This window comes from Styela clava, chromosome 15, assembly GCF_964204865.1.
Source record: "Styela clava chromosome 15, kaStyClav1.hap1.2, whole genome shotgun sequence".
Lineage (NCBI taxonomy): Eukaryota > Metazoa > Chordata > Ascidiacea > Stolidobranchia > Styelidae > Styela > Styela clava.
The window spans coordinates 7,589,596-7,605,241 of record NC_135264.1 but is presented as its reverse complement, the minus strand read 5'-3'; the positions used below and the strand labels follow the sequence as shown (position 1 = coordinate 7,605,241).

Genomic DNA, 15,646 nt, shown 5'->3' with positions numbered 1-15,646 from the left:
CTACTTTATAGCCTACAACCATACCACGGTGAATGCACCCGATCTCTTTCGATCTCGGAAGTTAAGCAATGTCGTGCTCGGTTAGTACTTGCATGGGTGACCGGCTAGGAATACCGAGTGTCGTAGGCTTTTTTTTCGTCGCCGTTCCATTCGTTTTTGCTCTGTTTTCCAACAACTGCGAAATACAAATAGCCGAATAGACTACTACTTTATCGCCTACAACCATACCACGTTGAATGCACCCGATCTCGTTCGATCTCGGAAGTTAAGCAATGTCGGGCTCGGTTAGTACTTGCATGGGTGACCGGCTGGGAATACCGAGTGTCGTAGGCTTTTCGTCGCCGTTTCATTCGATTTTGCTCTGTTTTCCAACAACTGCGAAATACAAATAGCCGAATAGACTACTACTTTATCGCCTACAAACATACCACGTTGAATGCACCCGATCTCGTTCGATCTCGGAAGTTAAGCAATGTCGGGCTCGGTTAGTACTTGCATGGGTGACCGGCTGGGAATACCGAGTGTCGTAGGCTTTTCTTCGCCGTTTCATTCGATTTTGCTCTGTTTTCCAACAACTGCGAAATACAAATAGCCGAATAGACTACTACTTTATCGCCTACAACCATACCACGTTGAATGCACTCGATCTCGGAAGTTAAGCAATGTCGGGCTCGGTTAGTACTTGCATGGGTGACCGGCTGGGAATACCGAGTGTCGTAGGCTTTTTGTCGCCGTTTCATTCGATTTTGCTCTGTTTTCCAACAACTGCGAAATACAAATAGCCGAATAGACTACTACTTTATCGCCTACAACCATACCACGTTGAATGCACCCGATCTCGTTCGATCTCGGATGTTAAGCAATGTCGGGCTCGGTTAGTACTTGCATGGGTGACCGGCTGGGAATACCGAGTGTCGTAGGCTTTTCGTCGCCGTTTCGTTCGATTTTGCTCTGTTTTCCAACAACTGCGAAATACAAATGGCCGAATAGACTACTGTTTAATTGCCTACAGCCATACCACGTTGAATGCACCCGATCTCGTTCGATCTCGGAAGTTAAGCAATGTCGGGCTCGGTTAGTACTTGCATGGGTGACCGGCTGGGAATACCGAGTGTCGTAGGCTTTTCTTCGCCGTTTCATTCGATTTTGCTCTGTTTTCCAACAACTGCGAAATACAAATAGCCGAATACACTACTACTTTATCGCCTACAACCATACCACGTTGAATGCACCCGTTATCGTTCGATCTCGGAAGTTAAGCAATGTCGGGCTCGGTTAGTACTTGCATGGGTGACCGGCTGGGAATACCGAGTGTCGTAGGCTTTTCGTCGCCGTTTCATTCGATTTTGCTCTGTTTTCCAACAACTGCGAAATACAAATAGCCGAATAGACTACTACTTTATCGCCTACAATCATACCACGTTGAATGCACCCGATCTCGTTCGATCCCGGAAGTTAAGCAATGTCGGGTTCGGTTAGTACTTGCATGGGTGACCTGCTGGGAATACCGAGTGTCGTAGGCTTTTCGTCGCCGTTTCATTCGATTTTGCTCTGTTTTCCAACAACTGCGAAATACAAATAGCCGAATAGACTACTACTTTATCGCCTACAACCATACCACGTTGAATGCACTCGATCTCGGAAGTTAAGCAATGACGGGCTCGGTTAGTACTTGCATGGGTGACCGGCTGGGAATACCGAGTGTCGTAGGCTTTTTGTCGCCGTTTCATTCGATTTTGCTCTGTTTTCCAACAACTGCGAAATACAAATAGCCGAATAGACTACTACTTTATCGCCTACAACCATACCACGTTGAATGCACCCGTTATCGTTCGATCTCGGAAGTTAAGCAATGTCAGGCTCGGTTAGTACTTGCATGGGTGACCGGCTGGGAATACCGAGTGTCGTAGGCTTTTCGTCGCCGTTTCATTCGATTTTGCTCTGTTTTCCAACAACTGCGAAATACAAATAGCCGAATAGACTACTACTTTATCGCCTACAACCATACCACGTTGAATGCACCCGATCTCGTTCGATCTCGGGAGTTAAGCAATGTCGGGCTCGGTTAGTACTTGCATGGGTGACCGGCTGGGAATACCGAGTGTCGTAGGCTTTTCATCGCCGTTTCATTCGATTTTGCTCTGTTTTCCAACAACTGCGAAATACAAATAGCCGAATAGACTACTACTTTATCGCCTACAACCATACCACGTTGAATGCACTCGATCTCGGAAGTTAAGCAATGTCGGGCTCGGTTAGTACTTGCATGGGTGACCGGCTGGGCATACCGAGTGTCGTAGGCTTTTTGTCGCCGTTTCATTCGATTTTGCTCTGTTTTCCAACAACTGCGAAATACAAATAGCCGAATAGACTACTACTTTATCGCCTACAACCATACCACGTTGAATGCACCCGATCTCGTTCGATCTCGGATGTTAAGCAATGTCGGGCTCGGTTAGTACTTGCATGGGTGACCGGCTGGGAATACCGAGTGTCGTAGGCTTTTCGTCGCCGTTTCGTTCGATTTTGCTCTGTTTTCCAACAACTGCGAAATACAAATAGCCGAATAGACTACTGTTTAATTGCCTACAGCCATACCACGTTGAATGCACCCGATCTCGTTCGATCTCGGAAGTTAAGCAATGTCGGGCTCGGTTAGTACTTGCATGGGTGACCGGCTGGGAATACCGAGTGTCGTAGGCTTTTCTTCGCCGTTTCATTCGATTTTGCTCTGTTTTCCAACAACTGCGAAATACAAATAGCCGAATACACTACTACTTTATCGCCTACAACCATACCACGTTGAATGCACCCGTTATCGTTCGATCTCGGAAGTTAAGCAATGTCGGGCTCGGTTAGTACTTGCATGGGTGACCGGCTGGGAATACCGAGTGTCGTAGGCTTTTCGTCGCCGTTTCATTCGATTTTGCTCTGTTTTCCAACAACTGCGAAATACAAATAGCCGAATAGACTACTACTTTATCGCCTACAACCATACCACGTTGAATGCACCCGATCTCGTTCGATCTCGGAAGTTAAGCAATGTCGGGCTCGGTTAGTACTTGCATGGGTGACCTGCTGGGAATACCGAGTGTCGTAGGCTTTTCGTCGCCGTTTCATTCGATTTTGCTCTGTTTTCCAACAACTGCGAAATACAAATAGCCGAATAGACTACTACTTTATTGCCTACAACCATACCACGTTGAATGCACTCGATCTCGGAAGTTAAGCAATGACGGGCTCGGTTAGTACTTGCATGGGTGACCGGCTGGGAATACCGAGTGTCGTAGGCTTTTTGTCGCCGTTTCATTCGATTTTGCTCTGTTTTCCAACAACTGCGAAATACAAATAGCCGAATAGACTACTACTTTATCGCCTACAACCATACCACGTTGAATGCACCCGATCTCGTTCGATCTCGGAAGTTAAGCAATGTCGGGCTCGGTTAGTACTTGCATGGGTGACCGGCTGGGAATACCGAGTGTCGTAGGCTTTTTGTCGCCGTTTCATTCGATTTTGCTCTGTTTTCCAACAACTGCGAAATACAAATAGCCGAATAGACTACTACTTTATCGCCTACAACCATACCACGTTGAATGCACCCGATCTCGTTCGATCTCGGAAGTTAAGCAATGTCGGGCTCGGTTAGTACTTGCATGGGTGACAGGCTGGGAATACCGAGTGTCGTAGGCTTTTCGTCGCCGTTTCATTCGATTTTGCTCTGTTTTACAACAACTGCGAAATACAAATAGCCGAATAGACTACTACTTTATCGCCTACAACCATACCACGTTGAATGCACCCGATCTCGTTCGATCTCGGAACTTAAGCAATGTCGGGCTCGGTTAGTACTTGCATGGGTGACCGGCTGGGAATACCGAGTGTCGTAGGCTTTTCGTCGCCGTTTCATTCGATTTTGCTCTGTTTTCCAACAACTGCGAAATACAAATAGCCGAATAGACTACTACTTTATTGCCTACAACCATACCACGTTGAATGCACTAGATCTCGGAAGTTAAGCAATGTCGGGCTCGGTTAGTACTTGCATGGGTGACCGGCTGGGAATACCGAGTGTCGTAGGCTTTTTGTCGCCGTTTCATTCGATTTTGCTCTGTTTTCCAACAACTGCGAAATACAAATAGCCGAATAGACTACTGCTTTATCGCCTACAACCATACCACGTTAAATGCACCCGTTATCGTTCGATCTCGGAAGTTAAGCAATGTCAGGCTCGGTTAGTACTTGCATGGGTGACCGGCTGGGAATACCGAGTGTCGTAGGCTTTTCATGGCCGTTTTATTCGATTTTGCTCTGTTTTCCAACAACTGCGAAATACAAATAGCCGAATAGACTACTACTTTATCGCCTACAACCATACCACGTTGAATGCACTCGATCTCGGAAGTTAAGCAATGACGGGCTCGATTAGTACTTGCATGGGTGACCGGCTGGGAATACCGAGTGTCGTAGGCTTTTTGTCGCCGTTTCATTCGATTTTGCTCTGTTTTCCAACAACTGCGAAATACAAATAGCCGAATAGACTACTACTTTATCGCCTACAACCATACCACGTTGAATGCACCCGTTATCGTTCGATCTCGGAAGTTAAGCAATGTCAGGCTCGGTTAGTACTTGCATGGGTGACCGGCTGGGAATACCGAGTGTCGTAGGCTTTTCGTCGCCGTTTCATTCGATTTTGCTCTGTTTTCCAACAACTGCGAAATACAAATAGCCGAATAGACTACTACTTTATCGCCTACAACCATACCACGTTGAATGCACCCGATCTCGTTCGATCTCGGGAGTTAAGCAATGTCGGGCTCGGTTAGTACTTGCATGGGTGACCGGCTGGGAATACCGAGTGTCGTAGGCTTTTCATCGCCGTTTCATTCGATTTTGCTCTGTTTTCCAACAACTGCGAAATACAAATAGCCGAATAGACTACTAATTTATCGCCTACAACCATACCACGTTGAATGCACTCGATCTCGGAAGTAAAGCAATGTCGGGCTCGGTTAGTACTTGCATGGGTGACCGGCTGGGAATACCGAGTGTCGTAGGCTTTTTGTCGCCGTTTCATTCGATTTTGCTCTGTTTTCCAACAACTGCGAAATACAAATAGCCGAATAGACTACTACTTTATCGCCTACAACCATACCACGTTGAATGCACCCGATCTCGTTCGATCTCGGATGTTAAGCAATGTCGGGCTCGGTTAGTACTCGCATGGGTGACCGGCTGGGAATACCGAGTGTCGTAGGCTTTTCGTCGCCGTTTCGTTCGATTTTGCTCTGTTTTCCAACAACTGCGAAATACAAATAGCCGAATAGACTACTGTTTAATTGCCTACAGCCAGACCACGTTGAATGCACCCGATCTCGTTCGATCTCGGAAGTTAAGCAATGTCGGGCTCGGTTAGTACTTGCATGGGTGACCGGCTGGGAATACCGAGTGTCGTAGGCTTTTCTTCGCCGTTTCATTCGATTTTGCTCTGTTTTCCAACAACTGCGAAATACAAATAGCCGAATACACTACTACTTTATCGCCTACAACCATACCACGTTGAATGCACCCGTTATCGTTCGATCTCGGAAGTTAAGCAATGTCGGGCTCGGTTAGTACTTGCATGGGTGACCGGCTGGGAATACCGAGTGTCGTAGGCTTTTCGTCGCCGTTTCATTCGATTTTGCTCTGTTTTCCAACAACTGCGAAATACAAATAGCCGAATAGACTACTACTTTATCGCCTACAACCATACCACGTTGAATGCACCCGATCTCGTTCGATCTCGGAAGTTAAGCAATGTCGGGCTCGGTTAGTACTTGCATGGGTGACCTGCTGGGAATACCGAGTGTCGTAGGCTTTTCGTCGCCGTTTCATTCGATTTTGCTCTGTTTTCCAACAACTGCGAAATACAAATAGCCGAATAGACTACTACTTTATCGCCTACAACCATACCACGTTGAATGCACTCGATCTCGGAAGTTAAGCAATGACGGGCTCGGTTAGTACTTGCATGGGTGACCGGCTGGGAATACCGAGTGTCGTAGGCTTTTTGTCGCCGTTTCATTCGATTTTGCTCTGTTTTCCAACAACTGCGAAATACAAATAGCCGAATAGACTACTACTTTATCGCCTACAACCATACCACGTTGAATGCACCCGTTATCGTTTGATCTCGGAAGTTAAGCAATGTCAGGCTCGGTTAGTACTTGCATGGGTGACCGGCTGGGAATACCGAGTGTCGTAGGCTTTTCGTCGCCGTTTCATTCGATTTTGCTCTGTTTTCCAACAACTGCGAAATACAAATAGCCGAATAGACTACTACTTTATCGCCTACAACCATACCACGTTGAATGCACCCGATCTCGTTCGATCTCGGGTGTTAAGCAATGTCGGGCTCGGTTAGTACTTGCATGGGTGACCGGCTGGGAATACCGAGTGTCGTAGGCTTTTCGTCGCCGTTTCATTCGATTTTGCTCTGTTTTCCAACAACTGCGAAATACAAATAGCCGAATAGACTACTACTTTATCGCCTACAACCATACCACGTTGAATGCACCCGATCTCGTTCGATCTCGGAAGTTAAGCAATGTCGGGCTCGGTTAGTACTTGCATGGGTGACCGGCTGGGAATACCGAGTGTCGTAGGCTTTTTGTCGCCGGTTCATTCGATTTTGCTCTGTTTTCCAACAACTGCGAAATACAAATAGCCGAATAGACTACTACTTTATCGCCTACAACCATACCACGTTGAATGCACCCGATCTCGTTCGATCTCGGAAGTTAAGCAATGTCGGGCTCGGTTAGTACTTGCATGGGTGACAGGCTGGGAATACCGAGTGTCGTAGGCTTTTCGTCGCCGTTTCATTCGATTTTGCTCTGTTTTACAACAACTGCAAAATACAAATAGCCGAATAGACTACTACTTTATCGCCTACAACCATACCACGTTGAATGCACCCGATCTCGTTCGATCTCGGAACTTAAGCAATGTCGGGCTCGGTTAGTACTTGCATGGGTGACCGGCTGGGAATACCGAGTGTCGTAGGCTTTTTGTCGCCGTTTCATTCGATTTTGCTCTGTTTTCCAACAACTGCGAAATACAAATAGCCGAATACACTACTACTTTATCGCCTACAACCATACCACGTTGAATGCACCCGTTATCGTTAGATCTCGGAAGTTAAGCAATGTCGGGCTCGGTTAGTACTTGCATGGGTGACCGGCTGGGAATACCGAGTGTCCTTAGGCTTTTCGTCGCCGTTTCATTCGATTTTGCTCTGTTTTCCAACAACTGCGAAATACAAATAGCCGAATAGACTACTACTTTATCGCCTACAACCATACCACGTTGAATGCACCCGATCTCGTTCGATCTCGGAAGTTAAGCAATGTCGGGCTCGGTTAGTACTTGCATGGGTGACCTGCTGGGAATACCGAGTGTCGTAGGCTTTTCGTCGCCGTTTCATTCGATTTTGCTCTGTTTTCCAACAACTGCGAAATACAAATAGCCGAATAGACTACTACTTTATCGCCTACAACCATACCACGTTGAATGCACTAGATCTCGGAAGTTAAGCAATGTCGGGCTCGGTTAGTACTTGCATGGGTGACCGGCTGGGAATACCGAGTGTCGTAGGCTTTTTGTCGCCGTTTCATTCGATTTTGCTCTGTTTTCCAACAACTGCGAAATACAAATAGCCGAATAGACTACTGCTTTATCGCCTACAACCATACCACGTTGAATGCACCCGTTATCGTTCGATCTCGGAAGTTAAGCAATGTCAGGCTCGGTTAGTACTTGCATGGGTGACCGGCTGGGAATACCGAGTGTCGTAGGCTTTTCGTCGCCGTTTCATTCGATTTTGCTCTGTTTTCCAACAACTGCGAAATACAAATAGCCGAATAGACTACTACTTTATCGCCTACAACCATACCACGTTGAATGCACCCGATCTCGTTCGATCTCGGAAGTTAAGCAATGTCGGGCTCGGTTAGTACTTGCATGGGTGACCGGCTGGGAATACCGAGTGTCGTAGGCTTTTCGTCGCCGTTTCATTCGATTTTGCTCTGTTTTCCAACAACTGCAAAATACAAATAGCCGAATAGACTACTACTTTATCGCCTACAACCATACCACGTTGAATGCACCCGATCTCGTTCGATCTCGGAAGTTAAGCAATGTCGGGCTCGGTTAGTACTTGCATGGGTGACCTGCTGGGAATACCGAGTGTCGTAGGCTTTTCGTCGCCGTTTCATTCGATTTTGCTCTGTTTTCCAACAACTGCAAAATACAAATAGCCGAATAGACTACTACTTTATCGCCTACAACCATACCACGTTGAATGCACTCGATCTCGGAAGTTAAGCAATGTCGGGCTCGGTTAGTACTTGCATGGGTGACCGGCTGGGAATACCGAGTGTCGTAGGCTTTTTGTCGCCGTTTCATTCGATTTTGCTCTGTTTTCCAACAACTGCAAAATACAAATAGCCGAATAGACTACTACTTTATCGCTTACAACCATACCACGTTGAATGCACCCGTTATCGTTCGATCTCGGAAGTTAAGCAATGTCGGGCACGGTTAGTACTTGCATGGGTGACCGGCTGGGAATACCGAGTGTCGTAGGCTTTTCGTCGCCGTTTCATTCGATTTTGCTCTGTTTTCCAACAACTGCGAAATACAAATAGCCGAATAGACTACTACTTTATCGCCTACAACCATACCACGTTGAATGCACCCGATCTCGTTCGATCTCGGAAGTTAAGCAATGTCGGGCTCGGTTAGTACTTGCATGGGTGACCGGCTGGGAATACCGAGTGTCGTAGGCTTTTTGTCGCCGTTTCATTCGATTTTGCTCTGTTTTCCAACAACTGCGAAATACAAATAGCCGAATAGACTACTACTTTATCGCCTACAACCATACCACGTTGAATGCACCCGATCTCGTTCGATCTCGGAAGTTAAGCAATGTCGGGCTCGGTTAGTACTTGCATGGGTGACAGGCTGGGAATACCGAGTGTCGTAGGCTTTTCGTCGCCGTTTCATTCGATTTTGCTCTGTTTTACAACAACTGCGAAAAACAAATAGCCGAATAGAATACTACTTTATCGCCTACAACCATACCACGTTGAATGCACCCGATCTCGTTCGATCTCGGAAGTTAAGCAATGTCGGGCTCGGTTAGTACTTACATGGGTGACCGGCTGGGAATACCGAGTGTCGTAGGCTTTTCGTCGCCGTTTCATTCGATTTTGCTCTGTTTTCCAACAACTGCGAAATACAAATAGCCGAATAGACTACTACTTTATCGCCTACAACCATACCACGTTGAATGCACCCGATCTCGTTCGATCTCGGAAGTTAAGCAATGTCGGCTCGGTTAGTACTTGCATGGGTGACCTGCTGGGAATACCGAGTGTCGTAGGCTTTTCGTCGCCGTTTCATTCGATTTTGCTCTGTTTTCCAACAACTGCGAAATACAAATAGCCGAATAGACTACTACTTTATCGCCTACAACCATACCACGTTGAATGCACTCGATCTCGGAAGTTAAGCAATGTCGGGCTCGGTTAGTACTTGCATGGGTGACCGGCTGGGAATACCGAGTGTCGTAGGCTTTTTGTCGCCGTTTCATTCGATTTTGCTCTGTTTTCCAACAACTGCGAAATACAAATAGCCGAATAGACTACTACTTTATCGCCTACAACCATACCACGTTGAATGCACCCGTTATCGTTCGATCTCGGAAGTTAAGCAATGTCAGGCTCGGTTAGTACTTGCATGGGTGACCGGCTGGGAATACCGAGTGTCGTAGGCTTTTCGTCGCCGTTTCATTCGATTTTGCTATGTTTTCCAACAACTGCGAAATACAAATAGCCGAATAGACTACTACTTTATCGCCTACAACCATACCACGTTGAATGCACCCGATCTCGTTCGATCTCGGGAGTTAAGCAATGTCGGGCTCGGTTAGTACTTGCATGGGTGACCGGCTGGGAATACCGAGTGTCGTAGGCTTTTCGTCGCCGTTTCATTCGATTTTGCTCTGTTTTCCAACAACTGCGAAATACAAATAGCCGAATAGACTACTACTTTATCGCCTACAACCATACCACGTTGAATGCACCCGATCTCGTTCGATCTCGGGAGTTAAGCAATGTCGGGCTCGGTTAGTACTTGCATGGGTGACCGGCTGGGAATACCGAGTGTCGTAGGCTTTTCGTCGCCGTTTCATTCGATTTTGCTCTGTTTTCCAACAACTGCGAAATACAAATAGCCGAATAGACTACTACTTTATCGCCTACAACCATACCGCGTTGAATGCACCCGATCTCTTTCGATCTCGGGAGTTAAGCAATGTCGGGCACGGTTAGTACTTGCATGGGTGACCGGCTGGGAATACCGAGTGTCGTAGGCTTTTCGTCGCCGTTTCATTCGATTTTGCTCTGTTTTCCAACAACTGCGAAATACAAATAGCCGAATAGACTACTACTTTATCGCCTACAACCATACCACGTTGAATGCACCCGATCTCGTTCGATCTCGGAAGTTAAGCAATGTCGGGCTCGGTTAGTACTTGCATGGGTGACCGGCTGGGAATACCGAGTGTCGTAGGCTTTTTGTCGCCGTTTCATTCGATTTTGCTCTGTTTTCCAACAACTGCGAAATACAAATAGCCGAGTAGACTACTACTTTATCGCCTACAACCATACCACGTTGAATGCACCCGATCTCGTTCGATCTCGGAAGTTAAGCAATGTCGGGCTCGGTTAGTACTTGCATGGGTGACAGGCTGGGAATACCGAGTGTCGTAGGCTTTTCGTCGCCGTTTCATTCGATTTTGCTCTGTTTTACAACAACTGCGAAAAACAAATAGCCGAATAGAATACTACTTTATCGCCTACAACCATACCACGTTGAATGCACCCGATCTCGTTCGATCTCGGAAGTTAAGCAATGTCGGGCTCGGTTGGTACTTGCATGGGTGACCGGCTGGGAATACCGAGTGTCGTAGGCTTTTCGTCGCCGTTTCATTCGATTTTGCTCTGTTTTCCAACAACTGCGAAATACAAATAGCCGAATAGACTACTACTTTATCGCCTACAACCATACCACGTTGAATGCACCCGATCTCGTTCGATCTCGGAAGTTAAGCAATGTCGGGCTCGGTTAGTACTTGCATGGGTGACCTGCTGGGAATACCGAGTGTCGTAGGCTTTTCGTCGCCGTTTCATTCGATTTTGCTCTGTTTTCCAACAACTGCGAAATACAAATAGCCGAATAGACTACTACTTTATCGCCTACAACCATACCACGTTGAATGCACTCGATCTCGGAAGTTAAGCAATGTCGGGCTCGGTTAGTACTTGCATGGGTGACCGGCTGGGAATACCGAGTGTCGTAGGCTTTTTGTCGCCGTTTCATTCGATTTTGCTCTGTTTTCCAACAACTGCGAAATACAAATAGCCGAATAGACTACTACTTTATCGCCTACAACCATACCACGTTGAATGCACCCGTTATCGTTCGATCTCGGAAGTTAAGCAATGTCAGGCTCGGTTAGTACTTGCATGGGTGACCGGCTGGGAATAACGAGTGTCGTAGGCTTTTCGTCGCCGTTTCATTCGATTTTGCTCTGTTTTCCAACAACTGCGAAATACAAATAGCCGAATAGACTACTACTTTATCGCCTACAACCATACCACGTTGAATGCACCCGATCTCGTTCGATCTCGGGAGTTAAGCAATGTCGGGCTCGGTTAGTACTTGCATGGGTGACCGGCTGGGAATACCGAGTGTCGTAGGCTTTTCGTCGCCGTTTCATTCGATTTTGCTCTGTTTTCCAACAACTGCGAAATACAAATAGCCGAATAGACTACTACTTTATCGCCTACAACCATACCACGTTGAATGCACCCGATCTCGTTCAATCTCGGAAGTTAAGCAATGTCGGGCTCGGTTAGTACTTGCATGGGTGACCGGCTAGGAATACCGAGTGTCGTAGGCTTTTTGTCGCCGTTTCATTCGATTTTGCTCTGTTTTCCAACAACTGCGAAATACAAATAGCCAAATAGACTACTACTTTATCGCCTACAACCATACCACGTTGAATGCACCCGATCTCGTTCGATCTCGGAAGTTAAGCAATGTCGGGCTCGGTTAGTACTTGCATGGGTGACAGGCTGGGAATACCGAGTGTCGTAGGCTTTTCGTCGCCGTTTCATTCGATTTTGCTCTGTTTTACAACAACTGCGAAAAACAAATAGCCGAATAGAATACTACTTTATCGCCTACAACCATACCACGTTGAATGCACCCGATCTCGTTCGATCTCGGAAGTTAAGCAATGTCGGGCTCGGTTAGTACTTGCATGGGTGACCGGCTGGGAATACCGAGTGTCGTAGGCTTTTTGTCGCCGTTTCATTCGATTTTGCTCTGTTTTCCAACAACTGCGAAATACAAATAGCCGAATACACTACTACTTTATCGCCTACAACCATACCACGTTGAATGCACCCGTTATTGTTCGATCTCGGAAGTTAAGCAATGTCGGGCTCGGTTAGTACTTGCATGGGTGACCGGCTGGGAATACCGAGTGTCGTAGGCTTTTCGTCGCCGTTTCATTCGATTTTGCTCTGTTTTCCAACAGCTGCGAAATACAAATAGCCGAATAGACTACTACTTTATCGCCTACAACCATACCACGTTGAATGCATCCGATCTCGTTCGATCTCGGAAGTTAAGCAATGTCGGGCTCGGTTAGTACTTGCATGGGTGACCGGCTGGGAATACCGAGTGTCGTAGGCTTTTTGTCGCCGTTTCATTCGATTTTGCTCTGTTTTCCAACAACTGCGAAATACAAATAGCCGAATAGACTACTACTTTATCGCCTACAACCATACCACGTTGAATGCACCCGATCTCGTTCGATCTCGGAAGTTAAGCAATGTCGGGCTCGGTTAGTACTTGCATGGGTGACAGGCTGGGAATACCGAGTGTCGTAGGCTTTTCGTCGCCGTTTCATTCGATTTTGCTCTGTTTTACAACAACTGCAAAATACAAATAGCCGAATAGACTACTACTTTATCGCTTACAACCATACCACGTTGAATGCACCCGATCTCGTTCGATCTCGGAACTTAAGCAATGTCGGGCTCGGTTAGTACTTGCATGGGTGACCGGCTGGGAATACCGAGTGTCGTAGGCTTTTTGTCGCCGTTTCATTCGATTTTGCTCTGTTTTCCAACAACTGCGAAATACAAATAGCCGAATACACTACTACTTTATCGCCTACAACCATACCACGTTGAATGCACCCGTTATCGTTAGATCTCGGAAGTTAAGCAATGTCGGGCTCGGTTAGTACTTGCATGGGTGACCGGCTGGGAATACCGAGTGTCCGTAGGCTTTTCGTCGCCGTTTCATTCGATTTTGCTCTGTTTTCCAACAACTGCGAAATACAAATAGCCGAATAGACTACTACTTTATCGCCTACAACCATACCACGTTGAATGCACCCGATCTCGTTCGATCTCGGAAGTTAAGCAATGTCGGGCTCGGTTAGTACTTGCATGGGTGACCTGCTGGGAATACCGAGTGTCGTAGGCTTTTCGTCGCCGTTTCATTCGATTTTGCTCTGTTTTCCAACAACTGCGAAATACAAATAGCCGAATAGACTACTACTTTATCGCCTACAACCATACCACGTTGAATGCACTAGATCTCGGAAGTTAAGCAATGTCGGGCTCGGTTAGTACTTGCATGGGTGACGGCTGGGAATACCGAGTGTCGTAGGCTTTTTGTCGCCGTTTCATTCGATTTTGCTCTGTTTTCCAACAACTGCGAAATACAAATAGCCGAATAGACTACTGCTTTATCGCCTACAACCATACCACGTTGAATGCACCCGTTATCGTTCGATCTCGGAAGTTAAGCAATGTCAGGCTCGGTTAGTACTTGCATGGGTGACCGGCTGGGAATACCGAGTGTCGTAGGCTTTTCGTCGCCGTTTCATTCGATTTTGCTCTGTTTTCCAACAACTGCGAAATACAAATAGCCGAATAGACTACTACTTTATCGCCTACAACCATACCACGTTGAATGCACCCGATCTCGTTCGATCTCGGAAGTTAAGCAATGTCGGGCTCGGTTAGTACTTGCATGGGTGACCGGCTGGGAATACCGAGTGTCGTAGGCTTTTCGTCGCCGTTTCATTCGATTTTGCTCTGTTTTCCAACAACTGCAAAAAACAAATAGCCGAATAGACTACTACTTTATCGCCTACAACCATACCACGTTGAATGCACCCGATCTCGTTCGATCTCGGAAGTTAAGCAATGTCGGGCTCGGTTAGTACTTGCATGGGTGACCTGCTGGGAATACCGAGTGTCGTAGGCTTTTCGTCGCCGTTTCATTCGATTTTGCTCTGTTTTCCAACAACTGCGAAATACAAATAGCCGAATAGACTACTACTTTATCGCCTACAACCATACCACGTTGAATGCACTCGATCTCGGAAGTTAAGCAATGTCGGGCTCGGTTAGTACTTGCATGGGTGACCGGCTGGGAATACCGAGTGTCGTAGGCTTTTTGTCGCCGTTTCATTCGATTTTGCTCTGTTTTCCAACAACTGCGAAATACAAATAGCCGAATAGACTACTACTTTATCGCCTACAACCATACCACGTTGAATGCACCCGTTATCGTTCGATCTCGGAAGTTAAGCAATGTCAGGCTCGGTTAGTACTTGCATGGGTGACCGGCTGGGAATACCGAGTGTCGTAGGCTTTTCGTCGCCGTTTCATTCGATTTTGCTCTGTTTTCCAACAACTGCGAAATACAAATAGCCGAATAGACTACTACTTTATCGCTTACAACCATACCACGTTGAATGCACCCGATCTCTTTCGATCTCGGGAGTTAAGCAATGTCGGGCACGGTTAGTACTTGCATGGGTGACCGGCTGGGAATACCGAGTGTCGTAGGCTTTTCGTCGCCGTTTCATTCGATTTTGCTCTGTTTTCCAACAACTGCGAAATACAAATAGCCGAATAGCCTACTACTTTATCGCCTACAACCATACCACGTTGAATGCACCCGATCTCGTTCGATCTCGGAAGTTAAGCAATGTCGGGCTCGGTTAGTACTTGCATGGGTGACCGGCTGGGAATACCGAGTGTCGTAGGCTTTTTGTCGCCGTTTCATTCGATTTTGCTCTGTTTTCCAACAACTGCGAAATACAAATAGCCGAATAGACTACTACTTTATCGCCTACAACCATACCACGTTGAATGCACTCGATCTCGGAAGTTAAGCAATGTCGGGCTCGGTTAGTACTTGCATGGGTGACCGGCTGGGAATACCGAGTGTCGTAGGCTTTTTGTCGCCGTTTCATTCGATTTTGCTCTGTTTTCCAACAACTGCGAAATACAAATAGCCGAATAGACTACTACTTTATCGCCTACAACCATACCACGTTGAATGCACCCGTTATCGTTCGATCTCGGAAGTTAAGCAATGTCAGGCTCGGTTAGTACTTGCATGGGTGACCGGCTGGGAATACCGAGTGTCGTAGGCTTTTCGTCGCCGTTTCATTCGATTTTGCTCTGTTTTCCAACAACTGCGAAATACAAATAGCCGA

At 46.8% G+C, this 15,646-nt stretch overlaps 44 non-coding genes and 35 pseudogenes across 44 annotated transcripts; all 79 read left to right on the top strand.

The window, feature by feature from the left end:
• The first annotated feature begins 10 nt into the window (after positions 1–10).
• Positions 11–129, top strand: LOC144418249 (5S ribosomal RNA; annotated as a pseudogene).
• Positions 130–214: 85 nt separating this feature from the next.
• On the top strand, positions 215–333 carry LOC144412670 (5S ribosomal RNA). The gene has a single exon (XR_013469100.1). It is a non-coding gene; the product is annotated as a 5S ribosomal RNA (ribosomal RNA).
• Positions 334–414: 81 nt separating this feature from the next.
• Positions 415–533, top strand: LOC144416016 (5S ribosomal RNA). Its single transcript, XR_013471910.1, has one exon. It is a non-coding gene; the product is annotated as a 5S ribosomal RNA (ribosomal RNA).
• An 81-nt stretch (positions 534–614) lies between these two features.
• On the top strand, positions 615–723 carry LOC144412335 (5S ribosomal RNA; annotated as a pseudogene).
• An 81-nt stretch (positions 724–804) lies between these two features.
• Positions 805–923, top strand: LOC144415606 (5S ribosomal RNA). Its single transcript, XR_013471498.1, has one exon. It is a non-coding gene; the product is annotated as a 5S ribosomal RNA (ribosomal RNA).
• Positions 924–1,004: 81 nt separating this feature from the next.
• LOC144414688 (5S ribosomal RNA) lies at positions 1,005–1,123 on the top strand. The gene has a single exon (XR_013470577.1). It is a non-coding gene; the product is annotated as a 5S ribosomal RNA (ribosomal RNA).
• Positions 1,124–1,204: 81 nt separating this feature from the next.
• LOC144417856 (5S ribosomal RNA) lies at positions 1,205–1,323 on the top strand (annotated as a pseudogene).
• Positions 1,324–1,404: 81 nt separating this feature from the next.
• On the top strand, positions 1,405–1,523 carry LOC144417457 (5S ribosomal RNA; annotated as a pseudogene).
• An 81-nt stretch (positions 1,524–1,604) lies between these two features.
• On the top strand, positions 1,605–1,713 carry LOC144412613 (5S ribosomal RNA; annotated as a pseudogene).
• An 81-nt stretch (positions 1,714–1,794) lies between these two features.
• Positions 1,795–1,913, top strand: LOC144412046 (5S ribosomal RNA; annotated as a pseudogene).
• An 81-nt stretch (positions 1,914–1,994) lies between these two features.
• LOC144415141 (5S ribosomal RNA) lies at positions 1,995–2,113 on the top strand. Its single transcript, XR_013471033.1, has one exon. It is a non-coding gene; the product is annotated as a 5S ribosomal RNA (ribosomal RNA).
• An 81-nt stretch (positions 2,114–2,194) lies between these two features.
• On the top strand, positions 2,195–2,303 carry LOC144412901 (5S ribosomal RNA; annotated as a pseudogene).
• An 81-nt stretch (positions 2,304–2,384) lies between these two features.
• LOC144415605 (5S ribosomal RNA) lies at positions 2,385–2,503 on the top strand. Its single transcript, XR_013471497.1, has one exon. It is a non-coding gene; the product is annotated as a 5S ribosomal RNA (ribosomal RNA).
• An 81-nt stretch (positions 2,504–2,584) lies between these two features.
• LOC144414687 (5S ribosomal RNA) lies at positions 2,585–2,703 on the top strand. Its single transcript, XR_013470576.1, has one exon. It is a non-coding gene; the product is annotated as a 5S ribosomal RNA (ribosomal RNA).
• An 81-nt stretch (positions 2,704–2,784) lies between these two features.
• LOC144417855 (5S ribosomal RNA) lies at positions 2,785–2,903 on the top strand (annotated as a pseudogene).
• Positions 2,904–2,984: 81 nt separating this feature from the next.
• On the top strand, positions 2,985–3,103 carry LOC144414420 (5S ribosomal RNA). The gene has a single exon (XR_013470310.1). It is a non-coding gene; the product is annotated as a 5S ribosomal RNA (ribosomal RNA).
• Positions 3,104–3,184: 81 nt separating this feature from the next.
• LOC144412612 (5S ribosomal RNA) lies at positions 3,185–3,293 on the top strand (annotated as a pseudogene).
• Positions 3,294–3,374: 81 nt separating this feature from the next.
• Positions 3,375–3,493, top strand: LOC144412659 (5S ribosomal RNA). Its single transcript, XR_013469099.1, has one exon. It is a non-coding gene; the product is annotated as a 5S ribosomal RNA (ribosomal RNA).
• Positions 3,494–3,574: 81 nt separating this feature from the next.
• Positions 3,575–3,693, top strand: LOC144416922 (5S ribosomal RNA). Its single transcript, XR_013472815.1, has one exon. It is a non-coding gene; the product is annotated as a 5S ribosomal RNA (ribosomal RNA).
• An 81-nt stretch (positions 3,694–3,774) lies between these two features.
• LOC144416536 (5S ribosomal RNA) lies at positions 3,775–3,893 on the top strand. The gene has a single exon (XR_013472429.1). It is a non-coding gene; the product is annotated as a 5S ribosomal RNA (ribosomal RNA).
• An 81-nt stretch (positions 3,894–3,974) lies between these two features.
• On the top strand, positions 3,975–4,083 carry LOC144412894 (5S ribosomal RNA; annotated as a pseudogene).
• An 81-nt stretch (positions 4,084–4,164) lies between these two features.
• LOC144412578 (5S ribosomal RNA) lies at positions 4,165–4,283 on the top strand (annotated as a pseudogene).
• Positions 4,284–4,364: 81 nt separating this feature from the next.
• LOC144412719 (5S ribosomal RNA) lies at positions 4,365–4,473 on the top strand (annotated as a pseudogene).
• Positions 4,474–4,554: 81 nt separating this feature from the next.
• On the top strand, positions 4,555–4,673 carry LOC144412045 (5S ribosomal RNA; annotated as a pseudogene).
• Positions 4,674–4,754: 81 nt separating this feature from the next.
• LOC144415140 (5S ribosomal RNA) lies at positions 4,755–4,873 on the top strand. The gene has a single exon (XR_013471032.1). It is a non-coding gene; the product is annotated as a 5S ribosomal RNA (ribosomal RNA).
• An 81-nt stretch (positions 4,874–4,954) lies between these two features.
• Positions 4,955–5,063, top strand: LOC144412707 (5S ribosomal RNA; annotated as a pseudogene).
• An 81-nt stretch (positions 5,064–5,144) lies between these two features.
• On the top strand, positions 5,145–5,263 carry LOC144415993 (5S ribosomal RNA). The gene has a single exon (XR_013471887.1). It is a non-coding gene; the product is annotated as a 5S ribosomal RNA (ribosomal RNA).
• Positions 5,264–5,344: 81 nt separating this feature from the next.
• Positions 5,345–5,463, top strand: LOC144416202 (5S ribosomal RNA). The gene has a single exon (XR_013472096.1). It is a non-coding gene; the product is annotated as a 5S ribosomal RNA (ribosomal RNA).
• Positions 5,464–5,544: 81 nt separating this feature from the next.
• LOC144417854 (5S ribosomal RNA) lies at positions 5,545–5,663 on the top strand (annotated as a pseudogene).
• Positions 5,664–5,744: 81 nt separating this feature from the next.
• Positions 5,745–5,863, top strand: LOC144414409 (5S ribosomal RNA). The gene has a single exon (XR_013470299.1). It is a non-coding gene; the product is annotated as a 5S ribosomal RNA (ribosomal RNA).
• An 81-nt stretch (positions 5,864–5,944) lies between these two features.
• Positions 5,945–6,053, top strand: LOC144412611 (5S ribosomal RNA; annotated as a pseudogene).
• An 81-nt stretch (positions 6,054–6,134) lies between these two features.
• On the top strand, positions 6,135–6,253 carry LOC144412183 (5S ribosomal RNA; annotated as a pseudogene).
• An 81-nt stretch (positions 6,254–6,334) lies between these two features.
• LOC144416839 (5S ribosomal RNA) lies at positions 6,335–6,453 on the top strand. The gene has a single exon (XR_013472732.1). It is a non-coding gene; the product is annotated as a 5S ribosomal RNA (ribosomal RNA).
• An 81-nt stretch (positions 6,454–6,534) lies between these two features.
• On the top strand, positions 6,535–6,653 carry LOC144412648 (5S ribosomal RNA). Its single transcript, XR_013469098.1, has one exon. It is a non-coding gene; the product is annotated as a 5S ribosomal RNA (ribosomal RNA).
• An 81-nt stretch (positions 6,654–6,734) lies between these two features.
• Positions 6,735–6,853, top strand: LOC144416921 (5S ribosomal RNA). Its single transcript, XR_013472814.1, has one exon. It is a non-coding gene; the product is annotated as a 5S ribosomal RNA (ribosomal RNA).
• Positions 6,854–6,934: 81 nt separating this feature from the next.
• On the top strand, positions 6,935–7,053 carry LOC144416535 (5S ribosomal RNA). The gene has a single exon (XR_013472428.1). It is a non-coding gene; the product is annotated as a 5S ribosomal RNA (ribosomal RNA).
• Positions 7,054–7,134: 81 nt separating this feature from the next.
• Positions 7,135–7,254, top strand: LOC144412991 (5S ribosomal RNA; annotated as a pseudogene).
• Positions 7,255–7,335: 81 nt separating this feature from the next.
• LOC144414398 (5S ribosomal RNA) lies at positions 7,336–7,454 on the top strand. Its single transcript, XR_013470288.1, has one exon. It is a non-coding gene; the product is annotated as a 5S ribosomal RNA (ribosomal RNA).
• Positions 7,455–7,535: 81 nt separating this feature from the next.
• LOC144412892 (5S ribosomal RNA) lies at positions 7,536–7,644 on the top strand (annotated as a pseudogene).
• Positions 7,645–7,725: 81 nt separating this feature from the next.
• On the top strand, positions 7,726–7,844 carry LOC144412044 (5S ribosomal RNA; annotated as a pseudogene).
• Positions 7,845–7,925: 81 nt separating this feature from the next.
• LOC144412636 (5S ribosomal RNA) lies at positions 7,926–8,044 on the top strand. Its single transcript, XR_013469096.1, has one exon. It is a non-coding gene; the product is annotated as a 5S ribosomal RNA (ribosomal RNA).
• Positions 8,045–8,125: 81 nt separating this feature from the next.
• On the top strand, positions 8,126–8,244 carry LOC144414387 (5S ribosomal RNA). The gene has a single exon (XR_013470277.1). It is a non-coding gene; the product is annotated as a 5S ribosomal RNA (ribosomal RNA).
• An 81-nt stretch (positions 8,245–8,325) lies between these two features.
• LOC144412334 (5S ribosomal RNA) lies at positions 8,326–8,434 on the top strand (annotated as a pseudogene).
• Positions 8,435–8,515: 81 nt separating this feature from the next.
• On the top strand, positions 8,516–8,634 carry LOC144412196 (5S ribosomal RNA; annotated as a pseudogene).
• An 81-nt stretch (positions 8,635–8,715) lies between these two features.
• Positions 8,716–8,834, top strand: LOC144412625 (5S ribosomal RNA). The gene has a single exon (XR_013469095.1). It is a non-coding gene; the product is annotated as a 5S ribosomal RNA (ribosomal RNA).
• Positions 8,835–8,915: 81 nt separating this feature from the next.
• Positions 8,916–9,034, top strand: LOC144416919 (5S ribosomal RNA). The gene has a single exon (XR_013472812.1). It is a non-coding gene; the product is annotated as a 5S ribosomal RNA (ribosomal RNA).
• Positions 9,035–9,115: 81 nt separating this feature from the next.
• LOC144414570 (5S ribosomal RNA) lies at positions 9,116–9,234 on the top strand. Its single transcript, XR_013470460.1, has one exon. It is a non-coding gene; the product is annotated as a 5S ribosomal RNA (ribosomal RNA).
• An 81-nt stretch (positions 9,235–9,315) lies between these two features.
• On the top strand, positions 9,316–9,433 carry LOC144417072 (5S ribosomal RNA). The gene has a single exon (XR_013472965.1). It is a non-coding gene; the product is annotated as a 5S ribosomal RNA (ribosomal RNA).
• An 81-nt stretch (positions 9,434–9,514) lies between these two features.
• Positions 9,515–9,623, top strand: LOC144412332 (5S ribosomal RNA; annotated as a pseudogene).
• Positions 9,624–9,704: 81 nt separating this feature from the next.
• Positions 9,705–9,823, top strand: LOC144412042 (5S ribosomal RNA; annotated as a pseudogene).
• An 81-nt stretch (positions 9,824–9,904) lies between these two features.
• Positions 9,905–10,023, top strand: LOC144415139 (5S ribosomal RNA). Its single transcript, XR_013471031.1, has one exon. It is a non-coding gene; the product is annotated as a 5S ribosomal RNA (ribosomal RNA).
• Positions 10,024–10,104: 81 nt separating this feature from the next.
• On the top strand, positions 10,105–10,223 carry LOC144415138 (5S ribosomal RNA). The gene has a single exon (XR_013471030.1). It is a non-coding gene; the product is annotated as a 5S ribosomal RNA (ribosomal RNA).
• An 81-nt stretch (positions 10,224–10,304) lies between these two features.
• LOC144417410 (5S ribosomal RNA) lies at positions 10,305–10,423 on the top strand. Its single transcript, XR_013473303.1, has one exon. It is a non-coding gene; the product is annotated as a 5S ribosomal RNA (ribosomal RNA).
• An 81-nt stretch (positions 10,424–10,504) lies between these two features.
• On the top strand, positions 10,505–10,623 carry LOC144412614 (5S ribosomal RNA). Its single transcript, XR_013469094.1, has one exon. It is a non-coding gene; the product is annotated as a 5S ribosomal RNA (ribosomal RNA).
• Positions 10,624–10,704: 81 nt separating this feature from the next.
• LOC144416918 (5S ribosomal RNA) lies at positions 10,705–10,823 on the top strand. Its single transcript, XR_013472811.1, has one exon. It is a non-coding gene; the product is annotated as a 5S ribosomal RNA (ribosomal RNA).
• Positions 10,824–10,904: 81 nt separating this feature from the next.
• On the top strand, positions 10,905–11,023 carry LOC144415119 (5S ribosomal RNA). The gene has a single exon (XR_013471011.1). It is a non-coding gene; the product is annotated as a 5S ribosomal RNA (ribosomal RNA).
• An 81-nt stretch (positions 11,024–11,104) lies between these two features.
• Positions 11,105–11,223, top strand: LOC144414376 (5S ribosomal RNA). The gene has a single exon (XR_013470265.1). It is a non-coding gene; the product is annotated as a 5S ribosomal RNA (ribosomal RNA).
• An 81-nt stretch (positions 11,224–11,304) lies between these two features.
• On the top strand, positions 11,305–11,413 carry LOC144412331 (5S ribosomal RNA; annotated as a pseudogene).
• Positions 11,414–11,494: 81 nt separating this feature from the next.
• On the top strand, positions 11,495–11,613 carry LOC144412476 (5S ribosomal RNA; annotated as a pseudogene).
• An 81-nt stretch (positions 11,614–11,694) lies between these two features.
• LOC144415136 (5S ribosomal RNA) lies at positions 11,695–11,813 on the top strand. Its single transcript, XR_013471028.1, has one exon. It is a non-coding gene; the product is annotated as a 5S ribosomal RNA (ribosomal RNA).
• Positions 11,814–11,894: 81 nt separating this feature from the next.
• LOC144417172 (5S ribosomal RNA) lies at positions 11,895–12,013 on the top strand. Its single transcript, XR_013473064.1, has one exon. It is a non-coding gene; the product is annotated as a 5S ribosomal RNA (ribosomal RNA).
• Positions 12,014–12,094: 81 nt separating this feature from the next.
• On the top strand, positions 12,095–12,213 carry LOC144416917 (5S ribosomal RNA). Its single transcript, XR_013472810.1, has one exon. It is a non-coding gene; the product is annotated as a 5S ribosomal RNA (ribosomal RNA).
• Positions 12,214–12,294: 81 nt separating this feature from the next.
• LOC144412603 (5S ribosomal RNA) lies at positions 12,295–12,413 on the top strand. The gene has a single exon (XR_013469093.1). It is a non-coding gene; the product is annotated as a 5S ribosomal RNA (ribosomal RNA).
• An 81-nt stretch (positions 12,414–12,494) lies between these two features.
• LOC144418423 (5S ribosomal RNA) lies at positions 12,495–12,613 on the top strand (annotated as a pseudogene).
• An 81-nt stretch (positions 12,614–12,694) lies between these two features.
• On the top strand, positions 12,695–12,813 carry LOC144415584 (5S ribosomal RNA). The gene has a single exon (XR_013471476.1). It is a non-coding gene; the product is annotated as a 5S ribosomal RNA (ribosomal RNA).
• Positions 12,814–12,894: 81 nt separating this feature from the next.
• On the top strand, positions 12,895–13,013 carry LOC144416916 (5S ribosomal RNA). Its single transcript, XR_013472809.1, has one exon. It is a non-coding gene; the product is annotated as a 5S ribosomal RNA (ribosomal RNA).
• An 81-nt stretch (positions 13,014–13,094) lies between these two features.
• LOC144417039 (5S ribosomal RNA) lies at positions 13,095–13,213 on the top strand. The gene has a single exon (XR_013472931.1). It is a non-coding gene; the product is annotated as a 5S ribosomal RNA (ribosomal RNA).
• An 81-nt stretch (positions 13,214–13,294) lies between these two features.
• LOC144412576 (5S ribosomal RNA) lies at positions 13,295–13,414 on the top strand (annotated as a pseudogene).
• An 81-nt stretch (positions 13,415–13,495) lies between these two features.
• Positions 13,496–13,614, top strand: LOC144414365 (5S ribosomal RNA). The gene has a single exon (XR_013470254.1). It is a non-coding gene; the product is annotated as a 5S ribosomal RNA (ribosomal RNA).
• An 81-nt stretch (positions 13,615–13,695) lies between these two features.
• On the top strand, positions 13,696–13,803 carry LOC144413101 (5S ribosomal RNA; annotated as a pseudogene).
• Positions 13,804–13,884: 81 nt separating this feature from the next.
• On the top strand, positions 13,885–14,003 carry LOC144412041 (5S ribosomal RNA; annotated as a pseudogene).
• Positions 14,004–14,084: 81 nt separating this feature from the next.
• LOC144412592 (5S ribosomal RNA) lies at positions 14,085–14,203 on the top strand. The gene has a single exon (XR_013469092.1). It is a non-coding gene; the product is annotated as a 5S ribosomal RNA (ribosomal RNA).
• Positions 14,204–14,284: 81 nt separating this feature from the next.
• Positions 14,285–14,403, top strand: LOC144414354 (5S ribosomal RNA). Its single transcript, XR_013470243.1, has one exon. It is a non-coding gene; the product is annotated as a 5S ribosomal RNA (ribosomal RNA).
• Positions 14,404–14,484: 81 nt separating this feature from the next.
• LOC144412330 (5S ribosomal RNA) lies at positions 14,485–14,593 on the top strand (annotated as a pseudogene).
• An 81-nt stretch (positions 14,594–14,674) lies between these two features.
• LOC144412040 (5S ribosomal RNA) lies at positions 14,675–14,793 on the top strand (annotated as a pseudogene).
• Positions 14,794–14,874: 81 nt separating this feature from the next.
• Positions 14,875–14,993, top strand: LOC144417668 (5S ribosomal RNA; annotated as a pseudogene).
• An 81-nt stretch (positions 14,994–15,074) lies between these two features.
• On the top strand, positions 15,075–15,193 carry LOC144412581 (5S ribosomal RNA). The gene has a single exon (XR_013469091.1). It is a non-coding gene; the product is annotated as a 5S ribosomal RNA (ribosomal RNA).
• An 81-nt stretch (positions 15,194–15,274) lies between these two features.
• LOC144412329 (5S ribosomal RNA) lies at positions 15,275–15,383 on the top strand (annotated as a pseudogene).
• Positions 15,384–15,464: 81 nt separating this feature from the next.
• Positions 15,465–15,583, top strand: LOC144412039 (5S ribosomal RNA; annotated as a pseudogene).
• Positions 15,584–15,646: the final 63 nt, after the last annotated feature.